Source organism: Artibeus jamaicensis, unplaced genomic scaffold, assembly GCF_021234435.1.
Source record: "Artibeus jamaicensis isolate MK-2021 breed Jamaican fruit bat unplaced genomic scaffold, CSHL_Jam_final scaffold_1283, whole genome shotgun sequence".
Taxonomy (NCBI): Eukaryota; Metazoa; Chordata; class Mammalia; order Chiroptera; family Phyllostomidae; genus Artibeus; species Artibeus jamaicensis.
The window spans coordinates 20755287-20781980 of NW_026522028.1; the positions used below are offsets into that span (position 1 = coordinate 20755287).

The following is a 26694-nucleotide window of genomic DNA, read 5'->3' on the forward strand; positions in this document are numbered from 1 at the left end:
TGCACAGTTTTCCCAGTATTAGGGTACTGCCCTTCATTGCTTTTGGAGACCAGGTGTTTGCCAGTTCATAGTGTCTACACCTTGAATGATGGGCTCAGAGGCCCACAGTATGTTCCCTTTCCTATTGGGAAGAGCCCAATGGTCAGATTGGGTACAACCCTGTTTATCACCTCTCCAGACTTAAACTCCCAGCCCACTCTCTACCTGGGAACAACTTTGGATTCTCCCAAGCTCCTAGCAAATGTGTCCTCAGTAGGACACAGGCGTATTCATTCCCAGGCTCCATAAATTCCAAGGCTCTGTTTGCAAACCCTCTGGCTATGAGCCTCTTCAGGCGGTACCTCTGCATCAGCTTCAACAACCAGACAGCAAACTGCTTGAGGAGTATTCATCTATGTCTTTCAGAGTCAGTCTAGCCAAGGCCCTGCTCAGCAAGGCTGCTGAAGAGATCAGCTAGATGGGTCCAAGTGGAGGTTTGTTAGAAAAGAACACATGACTACATACAAAATGGTGCCCTGCATTGGCTCCTGGAGCAGAGAAACCACATTCATGGAAAAACTGGGGAAACCCAAATAAAGTCTGGAGTTTAGTTAACAGTACTGCCCCTGTGTTGGCTTCTTAGATTGGTCACATGAAGGGTGGAAGTGTATGATGTCAACATTAGGGGAGCTGGACAAGCAGTACGTGGGAGCTCTCTGTACTGTCCTTGCAACTTTCCTGAGAATTTAAGAATATTCCAAAGTAAAACATTTATTTTAAAAAGAAAGCATGCTCTTTTGCTTCAAAGAAATTTCAATGTTTAAAGATGATCAGTACATTAAGAAAATGAATTGAACTTTGCTCCACCTCGTTCCTGGGGTGTAGCTCACTCTGTAGAGCTATGGAGTGGCCCAATCAGTGGGTGTCCCCTTAAATACACCATGTCTAAACGTGTGGCCAAGTAAAAGTACAAATGACTTAGCCATTCAAAGTGACAGTGAGAAGAGCCATTTGATTTAAAAGGTTTTTTTGTTTTTTTGTTCTGTTCTCCCAAAATCTCCCTTTAGAAACAGTTGGTGGTCACCAAGGCAACATCCTAGTCTCATGCAGAAACCCCAGGCCTGCCATAGCTGGGCTGTCCCAGACCCTTCCCTTTGAGACACTGTGATGGATTGTGATTTGGTGAAGGAGAAGAAGGTGTTTGCATGAGCTATTATTCCCTTCCCCAAGGCTGGGAGGCTGTTATTGGCCAGAGAACTAGTCTTTGTTTCTCTGCACAGCTTACCTAGGTCATGGGAAAGCAGTCTAGTAACCAATAAGAGAGGTCTACTTCTCCCTGACACCTCTCCGGTTCAACTTTGAACAAAGAGACCAGCAAAAACTCCCAGAGTGAAGTTCAACCCTCTAGGTCATTGGTTGGTGCTCCAGAGAGTTCTATTTGTCTTACTGAGAACATTAAGGGAGAGTCATCTGTTCCAAGGGAAATGACCATTTTCCTTAGTGGTGACAATCTTGATTATAGAAGGAGTCAGTCTAAAAGATTTTGGCAAGTGCCTAGATATTCAAGCCAGATATCTACCGCCTACTCACCACCCTATCCTCACATCCCCTATTAGGTCTTGAATACAGATCAAATGGTCCAAAGTCTTAAAATGAAATGAAGCCCCACATAGCTGTGATAGCCTAGGCCTACGTGAACGGGTTTAGCCTCTATCCACTTAGAGATATCAATTAAATTGATTCTTGCTATCATTGTCACCATTTTCCCCTGAGAAAGAACTGAGTTTACGGAAAGACTTAAGAAGCTCAGGTTTCCCAAGATCAACCAGATCACAAGGAAGGGGGGCTGGCATTTCCCTCCTGAGCTGGCCACTGAGTCCTCGGGACATGCATTCGCCCATGCAGGGTCAGTCAAGGTTGCTGACAGAGACATTGCAGCAAATGAGCAAATATATTCCAATGTAAAGAGTAATAAAATGCACGTCATGCACGAAGCCTGCCTCAATAGATTGGTTCTGCAACCTGACCCAAACTAGGCCCTCGCTTACGCCTCTTCCTCAAAGCAAAGGGCCAGCAAAGAGGAAAGTCCCATCATGGCGCCACTCTTTGCTATTTTTATTTCACAGCCAAGGAGGAAAGCTTTCATTTAGACACAGATTGAGTCACCCATGCAGCCAAGATTACAAGCGGGGATCTCAGCTTGCAATCAGGTGGGAAGGGGAAGCTTCCAGCATTAGTTATGCAACAGAGACCCTTGTTCATGTCTCACATCCCCAAGTTTCAGCCACATGGGCCCCCTTTTTCTCTTGCATATGCTGTGTGGCCTCTTCAATCTAGCAACTTGATCATGTGGCCCCAGCGACAGGCTGAGCTAAGCCCCAGGCTGAGACATCTGTTTTTGGCCCAGATAATTACATGCCTAACATTATATTTCAGGCTTGGCACTGGTGTTTCGTAACATTTTCTTTTTTAAGCTGGATTCTTCAAGGGTGGGGAGTAGGGCAATGGGGAGATGAGGGAAGAAAAATACAAGTTTTAACTCTGAGGTTTCTTTCTCAGTTGTGCTGAGCAAACCAGACCCTGGCCAATCAAAGTATGGTCTGCAGACCAGTAGCATCAGCATCTGCTGACAGCTGGCTGGAAATGCAGAGTCTCAGACCCTGCCCCAGACCTAGTGCATTAGATTCTGCATTTTTGCTCAATTCCCAGCTAGCTCCTGTGCACGTTAAACTTTGAGAAGCAGTGCTCCACTCTTGTACATGTCGTCATGGTGAAGAGTGCTGAGTGGTGCCATGAGTGCTTATTGACCACACAGTTGATCAGGTCAACTCTACACAACTCCCAAGTCACCATTAGCATATTGGATCATCTAAATCGTAGGTCCTGCTACTGCTGGCATAAGTTGGTATGGGAATAGCATTGAACAATTCATTCTGTACTCATAAGAGAATCAATATAAATAGATTACAAAGGGAAGAAATGATAGATTTCACAATCTGATAGCAGCTGCCCTGACTGGTGTGGCTCAGTTGGTTGGGCATTGTCCTGCAAAGCTAAAACTTGCTGGTTTGATTCCCAGTCAGGGCACATACCTGGGTAGTGGGTTCCATCTTAGTTGGGAACCAGGGGTGGGGCGCCAATGAGAGGCAACCAACTGATGTTTCTCTCACATCGATGTTTCTCTTCCCCTTTTTCTCTCCCCCTTATCCCTCTCTAAATATTAATAAATAAAATCTTCAATAAAAAGTCTGATGGCAGCTGTTCATTTCCAACTATTGGACAAGCCTAGGATGGAGGTAAGAGGAAAGACTACAGTCTTGGGCTTTATTCCCAATGGGCTACAACCCAGATGGGGACTTGGGGTCATCTTTCAGTACTTCAGTTTCTTCGTCTGTGCATAGGAAGAATGGTGGCTAGACTTAATGAACTTTATAATCATAATCTATGTAAAATAGCATAGATCCCCACCCTCCCATGCTCTCTTCATCTCCCTTACCCTACTTTACTTTTGTCCAGAGCATTCATTAATATGCCTTGCTATTACATGTTTCTTTGTCAGTGACCCCTCACTAGAATGCAAGCTCCTTAGGGGTAACAACTCAGTACATTTTAGACACTGTGTATCTCCAAAACTTGGAATAGCCCCAGGAATACAGAGGGCTATTACAGAGGACTCTGTCTTTCCCATCTCTTAACACTCCTTTGGAGAACCATTAAGTATTTATTTTCAAATGGTTCCCCAATGTTTCTAAGCCCAAGAGAAGAATCAGCATTACTTTCAATTCTGATGTGTTTTGTGATTCTCTAGGTACATCTCTTCAATCATCTCCACGTTCGGCCACATTATGTTATTTTCTCCATAAGGTCTGACTCCCCTTGAAACCTTCCCCACAAATCCTATGTCATGTTTTCTTTAGGTACCTTCACAGAACCGATGATATTTTGTAAATGTGCTGTACGCACACTTCCTTTCCTTATTTATCACTCTGAGAAACAGATGTGCTCTGGTCCAGTATTTAAACAAAAAACCAATCCCCCCCCAAAAAAAATCCAAGGAAATCTTGGAAAGGCACTCAGGGGCAAATAAGTAATAACAACTTACAAAGAAAGCCAGTTACAAATGCTCTAGGCCCATAAGATGTTTTCTTTTATAAACTCTTCATTTTTATAAGACGTGAAAATACCTTGGAATAGCTTGAGATGAATGGTTATCACTATGGAAATGCAGCAATGGCCAAAAAAGGAAAAATTCCAATGTACTAGTGTCATATGTTTTTCCTCACTAATTCTTCCCACTTCAGTCCTTAGCATCTCTCTCCTTTTCCTCTTGACACTGCCAAGTCACATTTCGGACCTCCACCACTCTGATTGGTTTTTGTGTTTCATTTAAGGGCTAGTATAACAAAAGTCTATGAAAAATTGTGCAGATAAACATCTGTCTGGAACTCATTGTCAGTCAGGACTCAAGTGAATTTAAAAGAAGTAAACATATTATTTGCAGGCAGTATGCTCAGACCCCTGAATAACCAGGATCTATGCCTGAAGCAATAGTGATGCAATGGTAGGTAGGATAGATAGCAAACCTAGGCGGAGAGGAGGAGGGATACATGTCCCACCCACTGACTTAGCAGTCCTTGAAATTCTGTGAATCTTTTCCATTGTATACAAAAGAAAGCCTTTGAAAATGTGCTTTCATCCCAAAGGCTGAAAAGGGCACATTCTGTACTTCCTTTAGGCACTCACAGTGCCTAAAGGAAGAAGCCCATTAAAATTTTTGGTTGTTCATGCCCCCATCCTGGAAAGCTAGCACCACCTTTACCTGTCGATCAGTATGCAACTCTTCCCCCTTACCTCCTCCTCCTGCCAACTATATAAGTCCTCAGGACAAAGAATTCTGGGATTTGGCACTCTTGCTCTTGCCATCCCCCTGCCCTTGCCACCCTTGCTCTTGCCTTTCTCCCCCACCTTAACTAGGTCCTTCTTTTCCATGAGAACCAATCACCAATGAACCCTGCTTGCACATTAATAGACTTGCTGATCTCTAATTCTTTATTGCATTGGTGAAATGGACCGAGTTTCTCCCATAACAGCACCACTGTCCATCATTCTTGGTCCCAGCATTATTGCACATCAAAACTCGAGTGTCATTCATTCCATGGAGCTACGTGGAAGATGCTACAGCATGTAGCATAAGTCTGAACAGTTTTTCCTCTTAGCACTGCCTTTTGTTTTGATTCAGTATAAAAGTCTTGAGACTGGGAGTAGAGTCTTCTGCCTTCAAAAGCTTAGTAAAAACCTCTATCCCAGAAACTATCCTGATATACTCAGGCGTGGCAGCATTAGAAGGAGTCAGGTTAGCCACATGCCGCCATGTTCTATCTCTCTCTGTTCAACAGCACCTCTTACGTGATATGGTGGGTTCTCTGTTTCCTTTTGTTCATTCTTACTTTTTTCCTTTTTTGGCTTCAAGAAGTGGTATCTTTTGTTCCAAAAGCAAGTTATCAATAGAAAGGGGTTGTGCATTGCTCATCCAACTCAGGACTCTCTTTGTAGGATTCTTCTGCCCACTCACTGTTTCGCATGCAAAAGCATTTAAATTCAAAACTCACTAAGTCAGAACTGAAACTACATGGGTTTCAGGTCTCCTTTTCCATTTGCTCTTTTGGAAAAACCAGAGAGCCCTATATGAACATGGGTGTGTGTGCCAGGAACGCGCCAGGCATTAGGGTGCTATGCTAGAACTCATGACGACATGGCTCACTTATTCATCATAGACCTTTAGAGATGGAAAGGACCAGAAAGAGGCCTGGAAAGAACCTGATCCAATTCTATCATTTTACCAATGAAAAAATCAAAGCCAGAGAGAATGACCTGCTGAAAGTCACATGGCTAATTAGAAGCCAGAAGCAGACCCACACATCTTGGCTGCAGTTGCCATTGTATGCCTCAACTTGAATCCCCAACAGCATCAGAGAACCATACAATTTAAAAAACCTAGAGCCAATGACACGTCCCTACACATTATTTAAAATGAAAAAGCATTCCACTTATTTTCATAGAAGTCAACATATACCAGTTTCTAGACCCAATGAAGCCTTCTTAGTAGTTCTTAGGCAGAGAGACTCATGTGATTCCAGACCAATTCTATGCAACTACCATTAAGGTGATTTATGTTCAACATCCAGCAACCTAGAGAATTGAAAATGCGATAAGGTTTGGGAGTGAGTAAACTGGGAAATTTTCGTGGTGGAGTTAAGGTTCCAAGGTCATTGCCAATTAGATAGAGAAGGCCCTTATAATCAGCCCATAAGGAAGGTGACAGTGACTTTACTGGGTGAAGACATGTCCCAGTGTCAGGAGTTTCAAAACAAGTTCATGTGAGTCATATGTTAAGAGCAAAGCAATGATTACAAAGGAATTCAAAGGTTGTATCTCTGTGCAACTATTAGTGGAGATTTTTCAAAAGTTTTTAGGATAACTTGTTAACAAGATTATTGTAAAGACTATGATGAAAAGACATTAGAAACAAACCAAGACTAACACATAGGTAGAAAACGTGGTTAATGGGGCCTTTTTCCCCCCACTGGACTATTCCAGCAGCCAACAGATCAGGCCTAGAACCTTTATCCATCTAGCTATGTGGCTCTGAGGTTCCTTTCCATAGGGACTAGGTATTTGGGACCTTTATTCTCATCAGAAAACTTCTGAAGGGCCCTGCAATAAGTGAGAAGAGAAAGCAACATTGGCTTCAAAGGACAAAGTTTGCAAAGATGGAAATGGTTAATGCATGGATATTTGGTCAGGTTCCTACTAGATGGAGGTCAGAGACTCTTCACTTTATACTAAAATATAAAACGAGTTGCAGCAACCAAAGATTTGTTTGAAAGGTCATACAGCATCTCTTCATAGGCAAAAGGAGAATCAAGAGAATGGGCCAGGCCATGCATTAACAACTGGTCTCTGAAACAGTCCTATGTGGCCAGCCTGTGACAGATAAAAAGATGGCCTAATTCCCATCCTCGAAAACTGAATGCGAAGAAGCATCTAGAAAACAAGGCAGGAAAGCACCAAAATAGCTCTGTGAAAATAACCAGAGATTTTGCACTGTGGATCTCAGACTCCTTCAGGCTTGGAATCATGTAGAAACTTCATTTCTTCAGTATGACCTTTTCTCCTTTCTTTCCTTTTGATTTGAACTGGACCCACCCGCCTCCTTCTCCCTTGCACATCCACTCCATCCATTGTTAAGCCCTCAGGACAAGGAGGTTCTGATCAGCATCAAATAATCTTGGGAACAAAGCCCCGGGCCTGTTGACCACAGAGACAGGGTTTTGGTCAAACTGGAGATAACACCTAGGCCTCAGTTGTATTTTAGCTCCAGGCCCAGATAAAGCAGCGAAACCAGACAAAGCGACGCCTGGGCTGACATCAGGGTCTGATGCACTGATCAACTACCCCTAGCACTGACCAATCAGTAGAGACCCCAACTTCCTACACCATAATCAAGGATGTTTCTCCTATATAACCCATCCCCTGTAAGCCCTCTGGGGCGCCAAGGTCTTGGGGCATTAGCTCACCTGTGACTCTGAGCGTGGGCCACTTCCTGAAAATAAACCCTTAGTTTCTTTGCTGCGAGCTCCTGTCCGTGTCTCACTGGGCTCTCATGCCTGCAGGCCAATGGACTCCTGTAGTCCAGTAACAGGCTCACAGAGTTATATAGCAGAGATGATAGATTTCATATCAAACCAGTATTTTCCCAATCAAATGAGTGCAATTCCTTAGCTAGAAGATTCTTCTCTTTCTAATAAATTTCAAAATTCTAAAAAATAACTATGGTAGCTTGTAGAAGGCCACAAAGAATTTAGGGTGCAAAAAGGGGTCACTCTTTCTAAAAGTTCAGAATCATTGACACAGCTATGTAAATGGAAAATTCAGACAAAGAGAGATCAAGTGATTTTCATGGAGAAGAAAGATCATGAAAGTCCTTGAAAAGAAGGATTTTAATTCTTTAGCTAATTTCTTTATGGTACCCCCTGCTCACAAAGGTAGATGGTTCCATTGCTTTTATAACAGCAGTTTAGTTAGCAGAACTTGTGAATAAAGCTAAGGGTTGGAAAAAGAACCCTCAAAATCTCTGAAAAGGGGTTTTGTTTCCAACCAAGGGAAAAAAATCTGATTTTTTTCTTTTTACTGTACTGAATGATTTATTCACATAATATATATATATATATATATATATATATATATATATATATGCAAAATTCAGAAAGAGAGATACCTTTGCAACTTCTGAGCTTTAATCTTCCAGTTCTGAAATGAGCAAAATATAGTCACATTCATCCCAGGGACAGAGAAATATAGTTTCATTAAATTAATCCTCACATGTTGTGAGGTTCTTTGAAACGTTTAGCTATAATAGGCCATAGAAATGCAAATGATTAACAGGAACTAAGAGAGAGGTAAGCCTGCCAAGCCCCCACAATAGCTGAAGGCAGATTTTCTCAATGAATCTCCTGATGCATGGAAAACGGAGGGGGGGGAGAGATTTGAGAGATATATGATGGACGAAACTTCTTTCTAATGTGACCCCAGCAAAGGCAATACTACTGACCCAGGAGCTTGTGATTTGAATGTATTATCCTAAATAGAAGAATGAGAAAAGGGTGAGAAGGCTGGAGGTTCTCCGACTCCACAAATGCTAACACTACCATTTCTGCTTGTCTGGGACACAAAGGAAAGGGAAGGGCTGCTTCCTTCTCTCCCAGAGCTCACACCTGACATAAATGTTAAAATCTTTGGGATTGCTCAATAAAGGAAAAATACACCTTCAAAATCAGGGAAAGGAAATCCAAAAACATTTATATTTTCTCATTCAATGTTAGATTCCCCCCCCCTCAGCCTTACTGAGATATAAATGCTAGATTTTTAACAATCATTCTATGTTGTGTTTTTTTTTAAATCACATGCCAGTATTAGTACAGAGAGAATTCTAATAATGGAAGTTTGTGTATTTAACCTCATATTCTAGTAAAAAGCTGGAAGAAATGGGTTTAAGTCAGCGATAGTTGAGCTGAAGACTTGAAGTTCATTATCAGTACATCTTGAAATGATTTGGTTGCTCTCTGGGGTTCTTGCTTTTTATTTGCATGTGTTTCTACCCAGCTTGCCGCTGTAAAGGTCGGGAAGAGGAAACTACCGCCCAGCCCTAGTCCTTTCATTCTTGAGAAATGGCTGAGCTGGCTCAGGGGATGGGCGCCTGCCCTAGAATACTGCGGGCTTGTCAAGCCAGTGAGCACAGAAGCGCTGTCCGCCCAGAAACAACGGCACTGCAGTTTCAAACACCAAATTCTATGTTGTCTTTTTGTTTTCATTTCCTAGCCAAAGAGCAGGCAGCAAAACAGCAACACTGGTCTGCTATTTTCAACCCTTTCTTAGCAAACCCTTAGAAGAATGCATGGGCGGGCGTTTCTGCTCTGTCTGGGAAAACGGTGCGGAAGAGTATGACAGGGCTCACTTCCTTTTTAACCTTTACTGAGCAGAAAAGAACAATTTGAAAATGCTGCTGCTGCTGGAGCCCGAGAGTCACTTCCTGGCAGCCTTTGTCAATACAGACCCTGCCACAGGACACGTCTTCAAACAGTATAGACAGCCACGGTTTATTATACCTTTCATGGGAACGAGCACGTATTCCTGTGGAGCTATGATTTTCCATCCTAGGCACACTGCTAGCCAAAAAGCTGGTACAGCTTTCGTTAAGATGTACCTCCCAGTAAGGCATTCAAAGGCGCTCTAAGGAGTCGGTTCACCAGTGGGCCAGCTGCTTAAATGGCTCCGACAGTTCAGAAATAAAAGACTGAAACTGCATCAGCACCCACATGGATTATTCTTCTTAGCAGTAATGCTGCAGGCAGGTGGTACAAATTATATATAAGTAACAACCAACCTAATATATATATTAGGAAAATGCCACAGATATTGAGAAGGAAAGTAGGACACTCATACATAGTAGTCGTCCAGTTTGAGAAGCTAGTAACAACATATTTGCTCTCAGATTTTGTTAGTGTCACTTGCAATACCCATGGGCAATATGAAATCTAGGCACATCCACCACCTCTCCCCTTTTGATAAATGCACAGGCTACCGAGTTTTTGAAATCTTAAATGCTGAGCATCACATAATAATAAAGGTATTTCATCCCGCTGAAAAGTGGCAAAAGAAAAAGAAAGCAGGATGAGTTCAGTGGGCCCAGGGGTGGGGGGTACAGCTGTGGAGCGAGGATTAAGCAGCGAACCCCGGAGGAAGTGTATATGTGAAACCAAAGGCTCGGCTTGGGGCGAACACTGCACTGTAGTCAGCTAGTGCTGGTCGCAATTTCCTGACAGCAGTTGGACCGGTTGGTGTTTCCTCCAGAAGACGAGAGAAAAGAGTGATATAGGTCAGAGGGCTGACTTTCCCCTAGCAGCCTTTGGCTTCGCTGTTGCTATACTGCACATTGACTTAACCTCATTTGTTGAACGACCCATTGATTTAGTCTCACTCTTGCCCTTGTTTAGAACTAGGCAACCCGTTGAATGTTTTTGACCAGCTTTTCCAGAGGATGACTGAGGTGTATGGGAGTCCGTACAGCTCTGAACAATGTTTATTACAAGCCACAGTCCCTGGGAGAGGACCACGACACTCTTAAGGCCACAGTTCCTTTGTGATTCATTTGTGTCTTTCACAGTCTCTCACTGGCAGTAAAACTGCTTCCCAAGTGTGTGCTGAATGAACAGTCTGCTCATGGCTCACCCGTCCCACTTTCTCCACGTTAATACACATAAATAAACAAACAAATTCAAAGGACAGGTAATGAGCCCAGGTAAAGCTTAGACCATTGGTGTCATTCCCCCCTCCTTTTGCATTAAACTTCAGAATCCTTAGCGCTCTGATTCACTCGCAAAGGAACTATGAGAGCCCAAAGCCTCAGCCTCATCAGAAATTCCAGGCTGGCCAGCCCCTGCTCCCAGGAATTTTCCTCTCCAAGTCTCCCCAGAGCCACCCACAGCTGCGCCAGTCGCTCTGGAGAGGGCTCCCAGCAGGCAGCCCTCTCCCTGTCCCCAGGCCCGAAGCCATTCTGGGGAACAAGATGACAATATAATGAGAAGACAAAAGCCTGCACTGTGTTCATTTCTGTCTGCCCATTGTTGTGAGCACGAGGTCACCGGGGTTGTGTACTTTCTGCACATCGGGAAGTCTGTTATCGAGGGAAACGGTTTCTTTTTATTTCCAAGGCCATGAGCAAATTTAGAATGCTGTATTTTGGGGAGCTTTCTTGTTTGGGGGGTTTTGTTTTTGTTCTTTTTCTCCTCCCCTTCACAGAGGAAGCCCTTATAGTACAGGCTTTGAACTTGAGACTAGGAGGTAGATAAGAATGATTTCTCAACACAGAAACTATAGGCCCCGGGCTTGATATTTGTATTTCTTAATTTCCACACATACTTTATCAAGATCTTTGACAAATGTTCTTACACTTCGACTTTCTCTATTGGTTTCATATTAACAGACCTTACCTTAGATCTGGGAAGGAGGAGGAGCCATCTGGCAAATTAAATGTTTGTCATGTTCAAATAGTTCTGTGGGTGACAGGAAAGGGAAAGAAATCAGTTGGTTAAGCAAGTGATTTGACTTTCAGAAGAAGATAATCGCGTCCATTAATCCACTAACAATTATTAAGCATGTACTTCTGTCCAGATTTAAATTCAACTAGTATTTATTAGGCGTAGGTCCTTTCACATACTGTATTGTACTTTGTGTTACAGCACCATTTACTGAACTAGACTGTTCTTTTTTAAAACATTTTATTCATTTATCTTTAGAGGGGAAGGGAAGGAGAGAGGGAGAGAAATATCAATGTATGGTTGCCTTTCATGGGTCCCCTGCCGGGAACTGGCCTGCAACCCAGGCATGTGCCCTGACTGGGAACCACAGTTGTTTGGTTCGCAGGCCCGTACTCAATCCACTGAGCTACACCAGCCAGGGCTGAACTAGATCGTTCTTAATGACACCAGACGAAGCCCTTTCTATTGCAAACCAGGAATGACTGACATTCCTAAATCCCCTCCTCTTGTCTTATTTTCTTGAGCTCCAATGAGGCACATCTGTCAGTGTCCAATATTATTTTATTATGTAAGTAAAATGTCTATATGGCTGAAATAGAATATCTAAGGAAACTATCTGACACTTCACAACTTGCTGTTTACTGGTCACCCTGCTAGACCCTTCATAAGTATAATCGTATTTAATTCTGGCACCACCCCAAAGTAGTAGGTACTAGAAATCTAAAATGATGGTAGAATGCTCTCCAGTTTACAGTTGAGAGCACTGAGGCAGGGAGAAGTGAAATTATTTGTGCATTTGCACAGCCGGTCAGTGGGAGAGCTAAGATTCTATGTTGGTTCCCTCTGCCCCTTGGAGCCACGCTTTTCCACCCCACTTTGGAGCCGCCAAAAGTCTAAGATGGTACCTAGGATTGCAGCCCCCTGGTATTATGCCGCAATTAGGTTACATTCCATAACAAAGGTGATGATGTCACTCTCTTGATTATGTTACATCATAATGCAAGGTAGGAGGGATTTTACAAAAGTAACTAAGGTCCCAAATCAGTTGACTTTAAGTAATCAAAAGGGTAATTATCCTGGGTGGGCCTTAATCAGGTGGGCATCCTCTAAAAGGGGGCTTAGGCCTTCTCTGAGTCATAGAGACTCTGGCAGAAGCAAGCCTCCACGTGCGGCACAGCCTCAAGGAAAAGATTTCTGCAAACAACCAGTGGAGCTTGGATGGGGACCGAGCTTTCAGATGAGGATGCAGCCCCAGCCTGAACACCATGACTGCTCAGGGCCGGGGAGGCCCTGAGCCAAGGATCCTTCTAAGCCATTCCCAGATTCCTGAACTGTAAGCTAATAAATGTGTTGCTTTAAGCCACCAAATTTGTGATTTGTTATGCTTCAATAGAACATTAAGCCACCAAATGTACAAGCTGTTTGATAATACAAAGAAAACTATCAAGACAATACTTGAGCACAGAAATATATTTAAAATGTATTATATACTTATGAATTATATATCTGAACTACTGTGCCCAGAGATTATCCCTGAATACATGATACACACATACACACACACACACACACACACACACACACACACACACACACCCAGAAGTTACAAAGGATAACCATTGTTCTGACGCATGTCCCTCCTCCACCGCTGACAGTTGTCCTTCCTGCTGCAGAAATTATAACAAGTGTTCAAACGCTTGTCTTAGTTACCCCCCTCCCAAATGCACTGAAATATGTCCAAAACAAAAGAGAGAGGCAGGTTTTCAGAGAACCTGACCATAGCATGTCTAGGAGGCAGTAATGGAAGGGTACATACTCAGCCTTTTCATGGGACCTCCAAAGTATCATTCAAAGGTCATTGTAACCCCCACCTACTCAGGCCAGAATCAAAGCTGGGTATCCCCCACTCATGAGTCAATCAGCAAGGGTTAGTGATGGCCTAAGACTGCACAGTGCTGCCTACAGGAGGGGAAGCCTGCCCATAGGAAGGGTCCAGAAAGGGCACATTTGGGCAACAGATTAAAAATGCCTTCAATCTTGTGCTCTATCCTTTAACTCTCCTACTACACACACTTCAGGGTTCAGATTTTTAGTTTAGTTTCACCTGCTGTTTTTCTTTTCCCTGCTTGCGCAAGATGCTGCACTAGAAATTATATCCCATGAGAAGTTTGGTTTACATTCCAGGCCAGCTTATTGTGGTCATTTTTATGTGTCTACCTACATATTTCTTGCTGTGCCTCAGTTCTCTTTCTGAAAATAGCTTTGTCTATACAAAGCCAACTTTGTCTAGCCCTGGCTGGTGTAGCTCAGTGGATTGAGCACGGGCCTGCGAAGCAGGGGGTCACTGGTTCGATTCCCAGTCAAGGCACATGCCTGGGTTGTGGGCGAGGACCCCAGTAGGGGACACATGGGAGGCAACCACACATTGATGTTTCTCTCCCACTCTTTCTCCTTCCCTTCCCCTCTCCTTAAAATAAATAAATATTTTTTAAAAGCCAACTTTGTCTAAAAAAAAAGCAACCTTTTTCTAAAATGGGCTGCATAATAAATATTTTTTAAAGATTTTATTTATTTATTTTTAGATGGGAAGGGAAGGAGAGAGGGAGAGAAACATCAATGTATGGTTGCTTTTCATGCATTCCCTGCTGGGAACTGGCCTGCAACCCAAGCATGTGCCCTGACTGGGAATTGAACCACGATTATCTGGTTCAATCCACTGAGCTACACCAGCCAGGGGTTAAATATTTTCTGTTTTGCAGGCCATACAGTCTCTGTCATTGCTACCCTAACCCTGGCATTGAACGTGAAAGGAGCCATAGACAAGCCACAATGAACGAGTGCACCAAACTGGATTTATGAACACTGAAATTTGAATTTCATATACTTCTTACATGCCAATAAATAGTATTCTTCCTTTGATTTGTTTTTCATTTACAAATACTAATACCATTCTTAGTTCTCAGGCTGAGAAAAACAGGTAGCTGGTTATATTTGGCCCTCCGGCCAGAGTTCACTGAATCCCGTTGGTAGAGAGACCTTATCAGAGTTAATAAATTAATCACTGTCAAAGATTTTTCTCTTTTTTGAAATGAAAAATGTATGGATAAAAAGTCATAAGTATATCAATACATATTAAATTAGCAAAGATGTCTTTATAGTGGTCATGTCAGATCTTTAAAGAAGGGGCTGATTTTACTCTTGCTAATGGGACTGATTTTGTATGTGCATTTCATTCTACACAATAAAAGTGAGCTCCGAGCTACCTTACGGTTTTTACAACTGAAGACCTCACTCAGCTCATAGGTTAACATGACCATACAATCCTTTACACTATTTGACATACACACATCAGTATGTGTGAAAATTGGGCCATGTGACGGCAGAATCCGTAGACCTGATTGGTGGCAACCCGCCCAGATAATCAAACCAGAAGTGACCCAGCCATATCCAGATCTCTGTCAACTTAAGATAATCATGAGTAAACTCCAATGTCTAGTTTTTCCATATCCTTGTTCATCACTTCAGACACAAATTATGCAGTGTGAGATTAAGATATAGCTGACTATAGCATTATGCTGGCCTTAAGTCATAAAACAAACATAACTCTAAAAGACATAAAAGACTGGATTATAACATTTGCAGATTCTTAGGAAAGGCATCTTTTTAGCCAATGGGAAACATGACAAGGGGCAATCTCATTTTCCAGAGTCCAAATTCTTTTCCTTTTTTTTTTTTTAGATTTTATTTATTTATCTTTAGAGGGGAAGGGAAGGAGAGAAGGAGAGAAATATCAATGTATGGTTGCCTCTCATGAGTCCCCTCCTGGGAACTGGCCTGCAACCCAGGCATATGCCCTGACTGGGAATTGAACCGCGATCGTGTGGTTCCTAGGTCCACACTCAATCCGCTGAGCTACACCAGCCAGGGCTCCAGAGTCCATATTCTTTTTTTTTTTTTTTTAGTCTTAATATTTTTTTAATTGATTATGCTGTTACAGTCGTTCTATTCCCCCCTTCATTCCCCTCCACCCTACCCCCCCATCCCCACCATTACCCCCCTTTAGTTTATGACCATGTGTCTCAAGTTCTTTAGATTCTATATTTCCCATGCTATTCTTGCCCCCCCCCATTTATTTTCTATCTACTGTCTATGCTACTTATTTTCTGTTCCTTCTCCTCCCATCTCCTCCTCCCACTCCCCTGTTGCTAACCCTCCTTGAGATCTTCATTTCTATGTTTCCACTCCTGATCTAGCTGTCCTTTTAGTTTGCTTTCGTTTTAGGTGTGGTTGTTAATAACTGTGAGTTTGTTGTCCTTTCACTGTTCATGTTTCTTTAACTTCTCTTTCTTAGATAAGTCCCTTTAACATTTCATATAACAAGGGCTTGGTGATGATGAACTCCTTGAATTTGATCTTATCTGAGAAGCACCTTGTCTGTCCTTCCATTCTAAATGAAAGTTTTGCTGGATAGAGCAATCTTGGTTGTAGGTCTTTGGATTTCATAACTTGGAATACCTCTTTCCAGCCCCTTCTTGCCTGTAAGGTCTCTTTTGAGAAATCTGCTGACAGTCTGATGGGGACTCCTTTGTAGGTGACTGTCCCTTTAGCTCTTGCTGCTTCTAGGATTCTCTCCTTCATTTTAATTTTGGCTAATGTAATTATGATGTGCCTTGGTGTGTTCCTTCTTGGGTCCAACTTCTTTGGGACTCTCTGAGCTTCCTGAATTTCCTGGAAGTCTATTTCCTTTGCCAGATTGGGGAAATTTTCCTTTATTATTTGTGCAAATAAGTTTTCCACTGGTGGCTGTGCCTTTCCCCTTTCTGGTACCCCTATAATTCGGATATTGGAGCGTTTAAAGATGTCCTGGAGGTTCCTAAGACTCTCCTCATTTCTTTGAATTCTTGTTTCCTGACTCTTTTCTGTTTGGCCATTATTTGCTTTCTTCTGGTCCACTCCATTGATTTGAGTCCCAGTTTCCTTTTCATTGCTATTGTTTCCTGTGCAATTCCATTCATTTCAATTAGTTTCGCCTTCATATGTTTCTCTAATTTGTGGCTATAATCAACCAGTTCTGTGAGGATCCTGATGACCAGTGTTTTAAACTGTGCGTCTGAGAGTTTTGCTATTTATTCATCGCTTAGGTCTATGGGCTCAGGGACTTTGAGAATTTGCGACATTTTGGTCTGTTCTGGCCCTTTAGGTGTGAGAAGCGGCGCCTTGGACTCCCAGGTCGCTGGGTTGTGAGGCTGTATGTGGGGGCGTGGTCAGAGTGGGGAAATGGCGGCGCCCTCTACTGCCACTTGCCGCGGGGACGCAGGGCCCCGGTCCAACCACCCACTCCCTCGCCTGTCGGCTTGCGCACAAATAGGTGACCACAGTCAACACGCAGCACCGCTTCCCCCGCTGTCTCCTCCACGGTCGCTCGCCTGGTCACTCGCTCAGTCGCTCACTAGGTCCAACCCTGTGCCTGGATTCCGCGTCTGGATTCTGCGCCTGAGCCCATCTGACCAAGTCCTCCTGTGCAACCCCGCTCCACCAGCCACTGGTTTCGCCCCTTACCGGTCAGGCTGAAGAATTTGTTGTTAACGGACTTCCGAAAAGTTCAATTTTCCGTGTTCTGGCTGTGATTTCTGTTGCTAATATTTAGTTGTCTCTAAACTTGGTTGTGTGAGAGGGCACGGCACATCCACCTATGCCTCCATCTTGGCGGAAGTCCAGAGTCCATATTCTTAAGCCCCAAATTACTGTACCTGTAATTTTGCTTTTTACACATGTCGAAGGGAGTAAAGGAGTAAAGGAGGAAGCGAGGAAGGGAGGAAGGAAAGAAGGGAGGAAGGAAAGAAGGGAGGAAGGGAAGAAGGGAGGAAGGGAAAGTGTAAATTATTTTTCTAGAACTGCATAGAAAACTATCGTCATGGTTTTGCGTTGTCCATTTGGGCTGTCAGGGATCGGCTTGGCAACGCCATTTCTATGCCAGTATATCCAGTCCAGTGCAACATGTTGATGGGTAATGAAAGATCAGGGGTTTCCACTTGGGCGGTCTGGCAAGAACTCAGTTTGAAGTAAACATAAGCTCTCTGGAGATATCTACCATGAGGAATGTTCTTTTTAAAGCTCACTGTTTGTTTTAATCCAATGGAAAAAAAAGAGATAAAAACTGAGGAGTACAAATATTAAGACGGGCAAATGGAAAAATGGCAGTCAGGGAGTTGACTGGAGGCCAAGTTCAACTTTTAGATTGTCCTGGCAAAATTCTCACCGATGTAAAGAATTAAAGCCCACCTGAGCACAATGCTTTAGTTTAATTCAGTAATTCTTAATGCAAAGCTATAAGTGTATGTCCTTACTGTGTTATCAAATGCAGCTTTATTTACGTGACTACACACATACACACACTCAGAAAACATAGACGAGTGGAAAAAAAATTATCCAAACAATTAAAAAATGAACCCACCACCTATTTAATTAATGCCTTTGGTGTTTAAGGAGAGCTTGCATTAGGAGGTTTATTACAATAAAATCACCAAGCTTTTTGAACTAGAACAGTCAAGTAAGGTTAATAACCCAACATCTAACTAGAGAGCTATGGCAACTCTTATCTAGAAAGGTCACGACCAAGACCACCCACATTCTCACATGTCCAATCAGGATAAGAAATCAGTCTTTTAACTTGTAGTGTAGTTCATAAAGAGCAAGATATTTCAGGCAATCACTCTAGGCAAGAACCAAAATGTGTCCTCAGCCCTGGAAGAGCAGTGATTTACAAAATACTAGCTTCTGTACAAAATGAGACCTTGACGCTGAAAAGAACTCGTGTTCCTTAAGGTTTGGAGCTCTCTAATTACAGAGAGGATCTTTCGACTTACCCCCAGAGGTTTTAATATTGTTACCTTAATTTATAGCTGTTCTTTAATTTTAATAGTCAAATGAAAGTTTTAATTATCAGCAAGCAGGTCTTCATATGGAAAGAGAGCACTGCTGGCTGGCTCACCTTTGAGAAAATGTACTTTCAGTTATTTTTCAGGGGGGGGGCAGGGCACGGGGAACCACAGTGAGTATTAATCCTCCTTGATTCAAACAGCCTACATTTGTACAAGATCTCTCTAGACAAAGCTAAGCCTGAGACCACAGCTATGGAATCAACAGAATTAACAACTGCATCGAATTGATAGTCTTGGTTTTCACTGCTTTATGTACTGAACAGGCCGCCATGTACTAGTATAAATAGAAGACAAGTCTTTATTATGTTAACGGTATGTTTAATCATCAGAAATTAGGAATATTGAATTATTACAACAAATCTATGTTGAATACTTGCTATCCAATGAAAAGATGTTATCGTTTGTCCTTTCAGTTTACTTTCTTTCAATGAGATTTGTATTGGAATATTTGAGATTCGTAGAAATTTGCAAAAAATAATACAAAATTCCCATCTATCCCTCACCCATTTTTCCTCTATTGTTAACCTGTTACATCAGCATGGTACAATTGTCACAATGAAGAAAGTTGCCCTGGCTGGTGTAGCTCAGTGAATTCAGCGTGGGTCTGCAACCCAAAAGCTTGCAGTTTCGATTCCCAGTCAGGACACATGCCTAAGTTGCAGGCCAGGTCCCCAGTACAGGGCTCATGAGAGGCAACCACACATTGATGTTTCTCTCTCTCTCTCTCCTTCCCTTCCCCTCTCTCTAAAAATAAAATCTTTTAAAAAAAGAAAAAGAAAGTAACAGTGGTATTTCACAATGAACTATACTCAAGACTATTCTAATTCCATACATTTTTTCCCATTAAATGCCCCCTTTCTGTCCCAATATCAATCTAGGGTACCATACTTCAGGTGGTCATCATGTGTGCCTGCTCTGCTCTGGGTTCTGCCAGCTTCTTCCTCTTCCCATAATTGTTTGTGACCTTGAAAACTTTCAGTAGTGCCGGCCAGGAATTTTATAGAATGGCCCTTCATTTGGGTTTGCCTGTCGTTTTTCTCATTACACCGAGGGTATTTATACTTATTTATTTTGTTGATAACGGGAAAAGTACCCTCATCACAACATATTGGAGGTTACCTGATAGCTGCACAACATCTCTGGTGACGTTACCCGTCATCTCTTAGTTAAGGCATCATCCGTCAGCTTAATCCTCTTTAATGTTACTGTTTCTCCGTTCCCCGTCTATACTCTAGTCTTTGGAAGTGAGTGACTAAATCTCACCCACCTTCAAGTATCAGTATGGGGTTAGGGGGAGCATTAATCTCCCTGACCTGGAGGAAAGCATTGTTTGGAATTATCCAGAAGGAAGCTGTGCCTCTTCCCCTCAAGGTGTTATCTTGCAATGCCCAAAGCATGGTGACCGGGCAACTTTTCATTCAGAGCAAACTTCTCTTGAAATTCAGTAATCCATTAGGAACATTTTAACGAAAGTCAATTATTGCCAGACACTACGTGCTTTTAGGAGAATTTCACCTAAGCCATCTAAGTCAAGGCAGACATTTTGCTGTCTGATTAACAATGAACTTGTCGTAGGAAAAAAAGGAAAAAGAGACAAGCCAAAAAGAAGTGAGGAGGATGAAAAGAAAAAGAAAAAAGAGGCCATATAAAGTGCCTACCTGCTGGTATAATTGGTGATCACCTGCCAAGAGACATTATTGTCCGCTCAGCAGGAGGGAACTACTCCCCCTTCACCCCACAGTAGCATGACAGGTCAACTACCTAGAGACAGGCTTTTAACTGGTTACTAGTCTACTAATCGATGGTCATTATGCTTTATGCATTAGAGTTCTCAATTAAAAAAAAGATTTTATTTATTCTTAGAGAGAGGAGAAGGAAGGGAGAAGGAGAGGGAAATACTGATGTATAAGAAAAACATCAGTTGGTTGCCTTTCACGTGCTCCCAACTGGGGACCTGGCCTGCAACCCAGGCATGTGCCCCAACTGGGAATAGAATGAGTGACCCCTCAGGTTGTGGGACATCACCCAACCCACTGAGCCACACCAGCCAGGGCTAATTTTGGGGTCTTGAATGGGTCCATTAGAATGGAGCCCAGTAGGGTTCCTGGGGTAAGTGGCAAAGTTCTATTTCTTTTTATTTATTTTTTTAATTCTTATCCAGGGATGTTTATTGATTTTTTTTAGCTGAGAGAGAGAAACATCAGCGTGAGAGAGAAACATCAATCAGCTACCCCCACAATGAAATAAGTCAGTCAGAAAAAGACAAATACCATATGATCTCACTTATATGTAGGACCCAATGAACCAAATAAACTGACAAAGTAGAAAGAGAGGTATGGACACACCAAACACGCTGACAGCTGTCAGAGGAGAGGGTGGTTAGAGGCCTGGGTGAAAAAGGTGAAGAGATTAAGGGAAAAACAAACAGACACCTGTATGGTAAACACAGGAGAGAAAGTGAGGTGGGGGGAAGTGAAATAGGGCAAAGGGGGGGATAAATGGGGACAGAAAGAGACTTGACTTTGGGTGGTGAGCATGCAACGCAGTGGCAGATGATGTTATATTGAGTTGTACCCTTGAAACCTGTATAGTTTTATTAACCAGTGTCACCCCAATAAATTCAATTAAAAAAGATAACTCAGCCCTGGCTGGTGTAGCTCAATGGATTGAGTGCAGCCCTATGAACCAAAGGATTGTGGTTCCATTCCCAGTCAGGGCACATGCCTGGGTTGCAGGCCAGTTCCCAGCAGGGGACCCACAAGAGGCAACCGTACATTGATGTTTCTCTCCCTCTCTCCTTCCCTTCCCCTCTAAAGATAAATGAATAAAATCTTTAAAGTAAAAGATAACTCAAAAAAAGTTGAGGAACACTATATTAGAAAGATGACTTAAATACCAGTTGTGTAACAAGAGGGAAGATAAATACATGTGCTTGTGCATATACAGTGGATAATAATTAATAATTAATTGATTAATAATATAATTAATATTAATTAATAAAAAGTGTCACCCAAAGGGAGCAAGGGAACCAGCTGAATGAGAAGATACTTCTCATATTTATTTTAATATTTGACCCATATCAATGTATTGTGTGTTCCAAAAATTGAATAATTAAAAATGCTTTTACCTCTAATCTTGGCATGTTGGGACAACTCTCTAACCAACTGAGCTACCCAGCCCGGTTCAATTTGGTCAGGGCCCATACAAGAATCAATAAATAATGCATAAATAAGTGAAACAACAAATCTCTCTCTCTCTGTAAAAAAAAATCAATAAGTAAAACTTTAAAAATTAAAAAAATTTTTAAAAGGTCAAGTGCTACCTACTAGAGGCTCTGCCTCCTTTGAGGATATACGCCCCCCATTGAAATCAGACTTTTCCCTGGTTTCCACACAAATAGGAAGCCAGAGTATCTTTAAAATTACTCTGGCGGTGAGTCATGGCTCAGGTATTCGGCTGCCTTAGCACTCGCCTCAAGCCTCAGATAGAATAGGGTACAGTGATTATAAGCAAACAGCAATATTTGGATAAAGACATTTTTTCCACATAGAAAATGCGAGAGAGCCAGACATCCTTGAAAGCTCTACCTTTTATGCCTCTCGTGCCGGTGCTGGGAAGCTGTGTTTGCCCAGTACAGCAGGTGATGTTTGTTCAAGTCTTGCTGAAACGCAGGCACCTGACTGCAGTCAAACTCGCAATTCTAAAGCCGCTTTGTGGTTGTCAGCGAAAGGGCAGGAGCCTTCTTCCCGTTTTACAGTTACAGAGGCACTGGTGCTAAAGGGCTCGCCCTGTTATTCCAGTTCTGTCTAGTTGCCCTTTACAATGCAAACATCCTTTGTCCAGCAAGGGACCTGGCAAGGCTCTCCCCCCGCACTTCCAGCCCCTGTGGTAGCCATGCAGAAAAAAGAACGAGCCATTTCCCTGCCGGATCCTGAATAATCTTTGACCAAATTCAGTGTTAAAGTTCTAGCTTGAACTGAATGTGATGTACACATGTGCATCGGTGTTATTCTTGAAAATCACAGCCACAACGGGGGCCAAAGTTCGGTGCTGCAAACAAGCCCCAAGCTGATTCTTGAAGAGGAAATGACAGCATAGGACTCTTATCCGCCACATCTCAAAAGGGCCTTTGAAAATATTTCTTATAGCTCGGCCTCTCATAAGGGTGACTCTAGTCTAGCAGAACGAGCCCATGGGCCTACATATATAAGACGCTTTTATCTTTATTATTGTCAGCATATAAATTCTGAAATTGTACTCACTGGTTTATACGTATAAGGTGGAATGCAAAAACAAGTTACATTAGAAGAAATGATAGAGTTAGAAATTTGTTTTTATTTTAAAGATGTTATTTATTTATTTTTAGACAGGGTGGAAAAGAGGGAGAGAAACATTGATTGATTGGTTGTCTCTCACACGCCCTCAACCGGGGACCTGGTCCACAATCCAGGCATGTGCCCTGACTGGGAATTGAACTGGTGACCTTCTGGTTTATGAGATGATGCCCAACCCCCTGAGCCACAGCAGCCAGGGAAGAAATCTACCTTTTTGCTGACATGACAGAAATAATCAATGCGGGTAAGAATCATCAATAAATGCCAAAACTATTTGGTGAAAGTCTGGCGAGAAACACCAGACTTGAATCTCAAACTATCTTCCCACAGGTTACTTATTAATTACAAAGGGGAACACAATTGTTTTATAGCACACACACCTGGTGGCAACCATAGAAACACGAGATCAAAGTCATTGTCAGTGAACGGCACAAACTGACATGAGGAGCCTCTTCCTATGGGAGACCCTGAGAAGGATGCGCATCCCTTATGGGCTGTCCCTACAAGTAACGATCTCATTCTAATCACGAAACACCATCCGGTACATCCAAACTGAGAGAAATTCTACAAAGTACCCTTCAAAAATATGAATGTCTTGCAAGTCAAAGAACAGTGCAGGGACTGTTTTGAATTAAAGAGACAGGGCAAGTAAATGCAGTGTGTGATCCCGGAGTGGATCCCCGTGAGGAGGAAGAAAGCTGCTGTCACAGACACTAATGGAACTGGTTACATTTAAATACGGAATTTATAGTAGATAATAGTAGTATTGTATCCATGTTAAGTTCCTGAATGTGATCATTGTACTATGGTTATGTAAGAGAATGTCATTATAAAAGCAACCATCTACTGAGCACATAGAATGTTCCAGGTGTACATGACCCCTTCAGCCCTCACAAGACCATGTGTTAGGACACTCCCTCCGCCCACTTTGCAGATGAGAAAAGTCAAACTCAGAGAAGTTATGACGTGTATGCAAGGTTGCAGAGCTATTAGGTTGCTGACCAGGAACAGGTGACAAGTTTAGTGGGGACAACATGGAAGTATGTCATTCTGTCTGTCAGCACCTGGGAGCCTGCATGAAGAAATAGGAAACAGGCTCTCAGAGTGGACTCAGGCCTGGGGTATGCGAGATGACGTCAGCAGGGCACAGGGGGAGGAGAGTTAGGGTCGATGTGTAGGGGTTAAGCATGGAAACCGGACTGAGAAAAGAAAGGAAAGGAGGTCACGAGCAGGCCAGAGGTGGGGAATGGATGTCTTGCTAATGTGACTCTGACTCATGCTGAGAAAAACAGTTTACATCACAGGCCAGTCCACACATACACGCTCCCACACAAATAACTGAAACAGAGGTTTGATTAAACAATGCTAACCCTTACCACGCAGGTGAGTCTGGTCATTCCTGTTCTGTTTCTCTTCAGGGATTTGTTTTGGCTTGTTCGTTTTTTGTTGTTGTTAATTTTTGTTCTCAACTCTGACAAGAATCCACTAAATTGAGTTCCTGTAACTGTAGGGGGACACAGGCCACATTTGAAAACCACACTCCAGGCTGTGGCACCAGCACGGCGCTTCCGAGGTAGCGAAGGAAAGGTCAGAATGGCAGTCAGCTGACTGGTTTGGAGCCTCCTCCCTTAGCCTGCCTTCCTTGGCTAAGCCCGGGGCCCTCACAATTCTGTTCACCTGATCCCAAGACCCAATGCCCTAACTACCCTTGCTCCCTAATAAGGTCCTAATCAGAATCACCTGTGTACAAAGAGCTGCGTCAGGGGCCCATCGCAACTGGCCTCTGCCAAGCCGAATGCCACTGAAGTTCTGAACATACACAGACGTCAACGTACATAGGTGTCGGCTTCCAGGAGAACAGGAGAGAGAAAAGAAATTGTGGCTGTTTCAAAGAAATATGGTCAAAAGCGTGGAGCAGCCTTCCTTGGGGCTGATGGTTCTTAATGTCTGAGTTCGATTCAATTAACCTCACCTCTTTCTTATCTGAACCATTAATTCTGTGAAACTCGGGGGGAACACCTAAATAGCTTTAGTTTTTGGTATTCGTCTCTCCTGCTGGGAAACTTCATGACCTATTTCAGAAAAGCAGCCCTGATTGGATGAATGCTCAAGACTTTAGATGCCACTATGTTTGTTCTTGGTACACAAGCGTATTCATGCATCTCTGTTATAACGTGGGGCTTTTCCAGAGAAAGTTGTTGGAACCGAGGCACACCACAGGCTTTCACGTGTAGCTTCATGAACGTATGTTTGGCTACATGAACTCATGGTGCTCTCATCTTCCCAGCTCAAGTTAACAATAATTTTTGAAATGCCAAGTTCAAGGTTGTATACTGTAATCCTGTCTTCAAATAATCCAGTTTATCTTCTTTTCTACTTTATTCACTTTTTAATTTTCAGGACAGGCCTCTCTCCAACTACTTATAATAGTATATATACTTATATTCCCAGATGGTATTTTTCACTCGCCTTGAGGACATTTCAAATTGCTATACCAGCGTAATTTTTTTCTTCTATAACCACCCCTGCTATTCTTCTCTGTAATCACGGTAAACATATGACCGATCCCAAACCTTTGATGTTTTTTTCATTCCATGCCCCTTTGTCTCCACTTACTCACGGTTCCATATTAATCTTTATATCATGGAGTAACTTTCTGATTAGTTACACAAAAAAACCCCTGTAATCCCCTCTTCTCCCACAAACCCAGTAAACTATCCCTGCTTGCAGTACTGATTTCCAGGTCACCACTTCAACCATCACGATGCAGTGCCTCTACTAGGGGACCTATTGTTCACCATTCCTAGTAGATCGAATGGTGGCCCCCCAAAACCTCTATCCATTCCAAATCCCTGAAATGTGTGAACGTTAACTTATTTGAAAAATTTTCATGATGTAGTTAAAGATCATGAGATGAGATCATCCTGGAGTACCCAGGTGGGCCCTAAAGCCAATGAGTGGTGTCCTTAGAAGAGAAAGAAGAGTAGAGGACACAGAGACAGGGAAGGGCACATGCAGACAAAGGTGGACATTGGAATTATGCATCCACAAGCCAAGTAACTCCTGAAACCACCAGAAGTGGGGGAGGCAGGAAGGATCCTCTCCAGCGTCTTTGGAGGGAACATGGCTTGCCAATACCTTCCTCCGGGGACGGGAGCAGGGAGTGACTTTTTATTTTTATTTATTAAAAAATGTTTTGTTGAATTTATTGGGGTGACACTGGTTAATAAAATTATATAGGCTTCAGGTGCACAATTCTACAACATATCATCTGTATATTACATTGTATGTTCACCAGCTTTAGTCAAGTCTCCTTCCACCTCCATTTGTCCCCCTTTACCCTCCTCTACCTCCTTCCACCCCCCTTTCCATCTGGTAACCACTGACACCTTGATGTTGGACTTCTGGCCTCCGGAAATGTGAGAGAATGATTTTTTGTTGTTTACAGCAGCCTCAGGAAACTACACATGATAGACAATCAGCTTTTGATGTGCAAACCCTAGTGTAAGGCACTGTAAACCTCAGAGATCCCACCAAAACTTGTCATTTTAACTATTTCAAATATTTTAACTCCCTGTCCACACCATCATAAAAACTGGTAGCAAATGAACTTGCAAAGTGTTTACAATATGGAGGTGTTATAGCCTGTTGTACTGAAATGCACACTAGGCAATACAAACAAATAAAAGTGTGATTTATTATCATCTCTACTATATTAATGTAACATTGATAATCTGCTTTTTCAATGACAAGTATGAACAGCTTCTTCTTTGCCCTTCCTCCAATATAGCTACATTCTGAACAGCAAGAGTCTACAAGCTGTCTCATGTGGGCTAAACGATT

At 42.6% G+C, this 26694-nt stretch overlaps 1 long non-coding RNA gene across 5 annotated transcripts in view; it reads right to left on the minus strand.

The window, feature by feature from the left end:
• Positions 1–22475, minus strand: part of LOC119058385 (uncharacterized) — a 202329-nt gene extending 179854 nt beyond the window's left edge. For all 5 annotated transcript variants that reach the window (XR_005084240.2, XR_008389812.1, XR_005084237.2 and 2 more), the window contains exons 1-2: positions 22105–22475; positions 11529–11591 (exon numbers count right to left, since the gene is read on the minus strand). This is a non-coding gene — a long non-coding RNA (uncharacterized LOC119058385). The remainder of the gene's footprint in view (positions 1–11528; positions 11592–22104) is intronic.
• Between the last annotated feature and the right edge of the window lie 4219 nt (positions 22476–26694).